This window comes from Octopus sinensis, unplaced genomic scaffold, assembly GCF_006345805.1.
Source record: "Octopus sinensis unplaced genomic scaffold, ASM634580v1 Contig08735, whole genome shotgun sequence".
Classification (NCBI taxonomy): Eukaryota; Metazoa; Mollusca; class Cephalopoda; order Octopoda; family Octopodidae; genus Octopus; species Octopus sinensis.
The window spans coordinates 87,209-94,395 of record NW_021831284.1 but is presented as its reverse complement, the minus strand read 5'-3'; the positions used below and the strand labels follow the sequence as shown (position 1 = coordinate 94,395).

At 35.8% G+C, this 7,187-nt stretch overlaps 1 pseudogene; it reads right to left on the bottom strand.

The window, feature by feature from the left end:
• Positions 1-3,099: 3,099 nt before the first annotated feature.
• On the bottom strand, positions 3,100-4,584 carry LOC115227896 (annotated as a pseudogene).
• Positions 4,585-7,187: the final 2,603 nt, after the last annotated feature.

The window sequence follows — 7,187 nt, the reverse complement described above, 5'->3', positions numbered from 1 at the left end:
TCTTTCTTCTTTAAATCCGTGTTAGAAAAGCTTGTCAGGGAGATACCTCTTGATCCTTCAAGAAAAAAATTTTCCAGCACCTTCGACATGGAGCAGAGTAGGGCAACTGGTCTGTATGAGCTCGGTTCCTTTTTCGGTTTTCCCGGCTTGAGGATTAGGTGTAGATTAGCCATTTTCCACAGAGAAAGAATACGGTTTTTGTTGATAGAATGATTGTAAATTTTGAACAGTGCAGCAATACCATGGTTTCCAAAATTCTTTAAAAGAATTATTGGGATTTTATCAGGTCCGCTTAAGAGTGTTGACTTGATTGACTTTAATGTATTCAACACATCGTTGTCTGTAAAGTATTTGGTTTTCGCCACCCTTTTTAGTTTTTTCCCGATTGATTAAAGGGAAACCTACCTTTGGTGGTCTTTGTGCAAAATTTTTAAGTAGAACTTCATCAAATTGTTGAGATCTTTTTCTGTGTGGTCATCCTTCAATGGCTTATTCTCAGCGCAGGCCGTTTTTTGATGGCCTTTCAAATTACATTGGAAGTTAGATTTGAGATTATTATTTTTCATATTTATTAAAATTTTAGAATTTTTATTAGTATTTTATAATAAAATATGCCAAAAAAATAATTTAATAAAATATTTATTATTAATATAGTTTTGTGGAATGGACTTTAACAGTCTTTATTCGTTTGATACTGAGGTATTCAATAATTTCAGCACACAAATATAGAACAATTCCTATAACGACGACGTCATCGACATATACGAAGACGTACTAAATAATCCCAACGTAGTGCTTTTTTAATTAAAAATAGTTTGTCGAGAACTCCATTTCAACTAACAAACCGCCTTCTGGAACTTCTAATGATTACAGTGGCAGAAAAGTACCATTAATTGTGGCCAATTTACAATGGGTTGTCGCTTTTATTATTACCAGCAGTGGACAAGTGACCGTGACTTGACTGAATCCGTAAGAGAATTGGGGATAGATGATTTGGTGGAAATAAAATTTTACGAAAACAGGTCTAACGGGCAAAGCAAAGGGTTTAAATAACATTTAATGTGTAGAATGGCCATTTTGACATTCCAGAAGGAGGAATCGACCAAAGTAGTAATGGATAGGTTGTCTGCCAAGTCATTTCATGGCAAGAATCCAGTCGTTGTTCCTTTCAATAAAAAAAACTTGGAGTACTACAAATCACTTTGTGGAGGAGATGGAGACACCCGAAAAAGGGACGAGAGAAGACTGAACGACGGTTTGTTGTCTTAGTGAATTGAAGATGTGATTTCTCAAAGTGGAGTTCAAACAGCTCCTCAAGGGGGAAGACTTCCAAATCCTCTTTGTTTGTAGTTTGATGGTTATTCTGTAGTCAATAACTACCAAAACCAGCCTTATAGTGTTCCACAGAAAACGAATAATGTATTTTTATTGTAAAATTATATTTTGTATAGTTTCCCCCTCCTTCAACAACACCTTTGTTAGCAAAGTTGTTTTTATTTGGGAAATCTTAGCCGTCTTCCTAAACGAAGTCCCGTAGATATAGAGAACATGATCCAAAAAAATTGGGAGGTAACTAAAAATGCGATCAAAGCTGGTAATTCTAATGCAGAAAATGGTTTTCATTTTAAAAATCAATTGTTATTAGGGAAATATGAGTCTGGCATACAAATTTTACACACAGCCGCGTCTATGATCCGAAAATCGCTTGTTTCTGACGATCCTCGGTGTAAGGAAATGATTGATCAGCTTGAAGATGTTTTTAAAGACATTGAAACGAAATATAAACGGTTTTATTAGATGTTTGATTTTGTGTTAGGAAGAAACGAAGATCGCGAAGTCGGTCTCGTAGTAGAAAGCCGAGGTCGTCTCGTCGTCGGCGTAGTAGGAGTAGAGATCGTAGGAATTCTACTCCTCGAAGGTCTTGATGGTTGCTTATTTTTGTTTAAATCTTTATTATTATCCGTTTTATGAAAATATTAATTTTCCTCATTATAATTTTTATTATTTTATGAGCTTGGATTTTTTGTTCAAACTGGATTATTTGACTAAACGCTGTAGTTATATAGTACCCTTCAATAAGGAGAGACAGCCTCAAGATGTATGCATTTAAAAGCCTATATTCAATTTGAATTCAAAACAACTTAGACATACACTACGTTGTTTTGTTGAATAATACTGCAAATAAAGAAATTTTCAATATTTTTAAGTAATAAGTAGGGCAACCAATTGCAATTTTTTGCAATTAAATATAATTTAATTAAATTCGATAAATAATAAAGTAATGAATGACATTAATTTTAATTATATTTTATTCGATTTAAATTTGCCATTTTTTGCAATTTTTGTAGTCATTTTACAATTTTTTGCAATTTTTTTAAATTAAAAAAAAATTTTTTTATTAAAAAATAATATAATATAATAAGATTATTAAAACGTGTTTTAGTTGTTTGTTGTAATGGGTAAAGGACAGTGTCACAGAAAATTTCATTTTATGCAAAGAAATTCCCCGAGTTTGTTATTGACAGTGAAGGGAATTTATTTTGCTCCAATTGCTCAACTGTTGTACGGTGTGACACAAAATTTTTTGTTGATGCATCTTCAGCATCTATCGAAAGGGCAATATCTCTTTTGACGAAAATTCTTAGTAAGAGAGGAACTTTAACCTGAAAATGTTCAGGAATATTGATTTCCTATTACAATAAATAATTTCGTTAATTTTTTGCATAATGTAATGTTTACAATTAAAAAAAATTATTTTTGCAATTTTTTACAATTTTTAAAATTCATTTTTGCAATTTTTTGGTTGCCCTAGTAATAAGAGAGTGGTCAGATATTTTTAGATGTGGTCATGGTATTTTTAAATCATAACCTAATTGTATAAAAGGATAAATTCTAGAAAGCAACGTTATTGATACTCAGTTAGCAAAAAATATTGTTTATAGATTCCCATTAAACGCAAATCATTAGTAGATTACAAATTCCTGGAATTAACCAGCTTAGCTGTTAAATTTCTGATTATAAATGCTTAAAAAGATTTACTTTAAATTGGAATGTGTTAATTTCACATTTTAGTATGATACCAATTTATACCAAAAATAATTAAATTGTCTTTAAAACTTTTATGAGTGCCAACAACGATTCAAAAGTAGGACGATATGCAGGATCAATGTTCCAACAACGGCGCATGAGAGAATATATTGGTTCGGGACACCTTGATGGGATCTCCAGTTGATAACCAGACTGAACTGCGGACATTATTTCATCGACTGAGAATTTAGCATACGGCGTTAGTCCAAAGGAATAGATTTCCCACAAAACAACTCCGTAGCTCCAGACATCCGATTTAGTAGTATACGTCTATCCATAAGCATTGAGATATACTCGTTTGCTGATAGTCTCAGGGGCTGCCCAACGTACTGGGAGCTTGACAGTATTATAAGCATCCGTGTTGAAGGCAGCCATACCCAAATCAGCCACCTATGTCTAAGGTTGTGTGTTCAACTTTGGCACAGTTGTCTTTGCTAAGAAGAATATTTCTAGCAGCAATGTCTCGATGAATAACGTGATGTTTTTCCAAGTAAGCCATTCCGGAAGCAATATCTCTAACATTTATTATTGTAAGCCTACAGAGAGAATGAAAGCTGTTGGGTTTCAGAAATCTCGGATTTCCCACGAGATCTGAGGTAATTTAAAAGACTTCCATTCTCGAGGAATTCGGTGACTATCGTGACCATTTTTCCGACGGATACTCCAAACAAACGGACGATATGCGGATCACAGATTGCCCTAATTATTAAATAGGATATCACGTCATCATCAAAGCTTCTTTAAGAAAGGCGCTGATTCCACTATTGTCTTTTAGCTGTTTGAGTGCCACTTCCTGTTCCTGATACATTCCATAGTACACGTCTATGATGATTAGATTAGATCAACCTCCAAATTCTCCAGAGCCTATTTTTTTAATAATTACCAAATTTGCAGGGTCAATAAACCATCCTTGAGATTGGAATGCCACTCTGTCGATCACACTTTCCCTATTTTCCGGAATGATTCCATTCACAAGCAAATACCCCAGAGTTGCATTTTCGTGGTAGTACTGAGAGTTATTGACCTAGGAAACCTGCAATAGTTCTCGAATATTCGTGAATATTAATTTCTTATCAATTGAATATCCCGACTCCAGTTTGAATATGCAATAGTGGGTTAGTTTCCCCTCAGAAGACGTAGATAATACATATGTTCCAGGCTGGGAAGAAGAGTCTCGTAGTAAGTAACTCCCTTCACAACCATGACTCAAAATCTCCTCCGCTTCCACTCGTTCTATTTTCCCGTGATAACATCTAGGCTTGTTATTTCGTTTATACGATTCCATATTCGTGACTACTTCGCCACGTTTCCATACATAGCTTAGCGGAATCAATCCACGTGTCCCTTCGTTGTTGATTGCTGTTGCCCAGTTTTCATCCTGTGACTGATAAATTTGATATACCTGGCATATTGATACAATTTGTAAAGCTTCGTTTGCTGAAAAGCTTAAAAAATTTTTAGATGGGGCCACAAAAGACTTTCTTGATACAACTTGGTTATTTTTTTCAACCATTATTTTGACTTAACTCGCAAGATAATTAAAACGGAACTAGAACTGATTTACTTATACTTATACTATTTTGAAATTAAATAATTTATTATTTTTAAATCAAAGACGAAAATACAAATTTATTAATTTCTAATTAAGAATATCAAATTTCACAAACCTCCTGAACGGATGTTCCATGGAAATACCATACCGCCTATTGGGAAAGGAACGCTAATTCCTCTCCAAAAACCCAACAAGCCGCAAGGTCCTCTTAACACATTCGCCCAATCATACTCTTAACACAATAAGGAAAATCTTCTCGCTCGTAACACTGGAACGTATTAAGGACCCTGTTAATGAATATCTGTCGGCTAGCCAAAGTGGATTCAGGCCTGGGCGATCAACTGCAGATGTAGTATGGGGACATAGATGGATCTGTGCCATATCTCAGAAATTTAAAATGGCGACCACAATATTGGGCATTGATATGAGCAGGGCATTTGATACAATCCGCAGAGACAAGCTAATGGAGATCCTCAAAACTATTCTTGACAATGACTCGATCAGAATGGTTCGAGCACTACTTATAGACAACCGAGTTACGGTGAAGATCGGACCCGTACAATCAAGATCTTTCAAAACAAGCATTGGAAACGCCCCAAGGTGATTCAATATCACCTGTACTATTCATTGTCTATCTTGAAGCGGCCACTAAGAGATCTGAGAAAACTAGTGAAGACTACTTCAATAACTGAAGTGATATATGCCGACGATGTAGACTTTTTTCTCATGATAAGTCGACACTCGAAGACTGCTGAACATTGCTCCCCAGGCACTGGAAAAATGGTTCTTAAAAGTGAACATAGAAAAAACCGAATATGTAACAATCAACCGGGAGGCAAATAGAACGACGAAAAATGGCGAAACTCGAAAAAGTTGGAACTCTTTTAGGAGATAGTGAAGACATTATGAGGAGAAAGATGCTATCGACTGTTGCACTTAACAAACTGCGGACCACTTGGCTACGAAACCGCGAGGTTGGAACGGCCTTACGTGCCAAATTATACAATGCTTTATTAAACCCATACTTTTGTACAACGGAGGAACATGGGGAATATCTGAGTCTGAATCAAAATCTCTTGATGCATTCCATAGAAGACAGTTAGAATTCTTATTGCATCAACTGGCCAAAGAAATCAAGAACTCCACCCTATACAATATCTGCAACAGCAGACCCGTCAGTGTGGACATTACCGAAGCACGTTGGCGCCTATTGGGCCACATTCTAAGACTCGACCAGGATGTTTATGCTAACTGGGCAATGGAATCATATTACGCAAAGGACGAAAGATCTGCGTCCCGAGGACGCCCACGAAATACATTACCTATTGTAATCTCAAAAGAACTACAACGCGTTAAAAGACAACTGAAAAATGGAGACGACCTAGATACTCTCAGGAGTATAGCATACAACCGCACATCATGGAAAATTATGACCGAAAAGATAGTCTCATATGTGGCACATGTGGGAACTTAATTAGTTTAAATTACATTATGTTCCTATGACAGTGCTAATAATAATAATAAATTTATTAATCGAAGGAAAGTGCTGGCTGTTGCAGCCTTCAAAAAAATGTGGACGATCTGGACGAGGCGCAAGTACATAGGAACCCGCCTTCGAATTCGGCTGTACAACTCCTTTGTCGAACCAATCTTGCTCTACAACGCGGGGACCTGGGGCCTAACCGCTAAAGAACTGGAGCAGTTCAACTCTTTCCACAGAAAACAACTACGACTACTCCTGGGAATTCACTGGCCAAAAAAGATGACCAATAATGAACTCTACAGAATCACTCATACATCCGAGATTGCAAAGAAAGTGACGTCCACGAAGTGGATGCTCTTTGGACATGTCCTAAGAGCCTCGGAAATGACGCCGGCCAATCAGAACATGGAATCCTACTTCTGCTCATTAAATAAAACGGCATATAGGGGCCGACAAAGAACAACATTACCGACTACGCTCGACCATGATCTCACGTCGATTGGAAGGAAACTGAAATCGGCCGATGATCTGGACGAACTGAGATACCTCGCACGTAACAGGGGAGCGTGGATACGACTAACAGAGCGTATCCTGAGTCGGATGGCAAAAGTGGAATCTTAATTAACTTTTTGATTCCGCGAGATTGCTTTCATAATAATAATTAAGAATATCTCTTGAGTGACAAATTCAGAACGAAACTGAATTTCTCACGTAAAATTATCCTCTTATTGCAAAATATGAAATAATACTTTTAAAACGATTATTATAATGAATAAAAAAATTTATGAGAGTATAGTTAAGACATAAAGTTTCTTACTATCGTTAGATGCAATTTAACTAAATATTAATTAATTAATAATCTGTATCGGCAATGACTCTAAAAGTGTTATTTCTACACTTAGTTTATTATCCTTGGAAATCAAGTAGTGTACAACAAGTTTTTTTTAGCTTTTTTCCTAAAGTTTTCCTTAATCTTTGAACATTTTCACAAACTTGAATTGTGCTTTTTAGCTGCTATATTTCTTATTAAATACTTCAATCAAAAAGTATCAATTCGTATTGGAG